Below are 784 nucleotides of genomic sequence, written 5' to 3'. Positions count from 1 at the left end.
CACAGAACCCACAACCCCCTCGGTCAGCCATCACTCGCAGCCCCAAATACAACCCCACCATCGGCCACAGCCCAACACCCTATGACACCCCACTACAAGACACCCCACCATCAGCTTTGGCATGACACCCCGCCATTGGCCACCGCACAACACCGCATTAAGCCTGCTGTCGCCCATCACCCCCCCCCATCAGCCAATGCATTACAGCCCGCTATCAGCCACCAAATTACAACCATCCCATGACACCCCGCCCCCGGCGCTGTGACCCCATACAAGGGGACACTTACCTGTGTGGTGGCCGCCGCCTGTTTGGACTCCTCACTCAGATGCACCAACATCCGGCTCACCTTGCTCAGCTCCTCGGCGGTGATGTAATCCGTGTCTGCGGAGAGAGAGAATCCAACGTTACATTACCCTTCCCACCAACCCTCCGTATCGCCGCCATAGACCGGAGCGGCTGCAAGATTCTAAACACAGCTGATGAATACAATGTGAATGTGCGAATGATCGGCGGAGCGGATTCGGTCATGGTGGACTCCCTCATCCCGTACTCAGGGGTGTATCTACTGCAAGGCAAACTAGGCACTTGCCTAGGGCGGCGGCAACAAATGCCAGTTAGGTAAGAGAAAATAAATACATTATTCATAAATTGCTCAGTACTCCTGGACCTGGTGGACCAATGTGTCCACCTATGCTGCCTACCCCTATATGCTGCCTACCCCTACATATATGCCGGCTGTAGCTCCTTCCTGGTCAACATGCTGTGCAATGTATTAGAGATGGG

Source organism: Nanorana parkeri, unplaced genomic scaffold (genome assembly GCF_000935625.1).
Source record: "Nanorana parkeri isolate BGI_ZX_2015 unplaced genomic scaffold, ASM93562v1 scaffold2238, whole genome shotgun sequence".
Lineage (NCBI taxonomy): Eukaryota > Metazoa > Chordata > Amphibia > Anura > Dicroglossidae > Nanorana > Nanorana parkeri.
Note: the sequence above shows the minus strand (reverse complement) of the source record.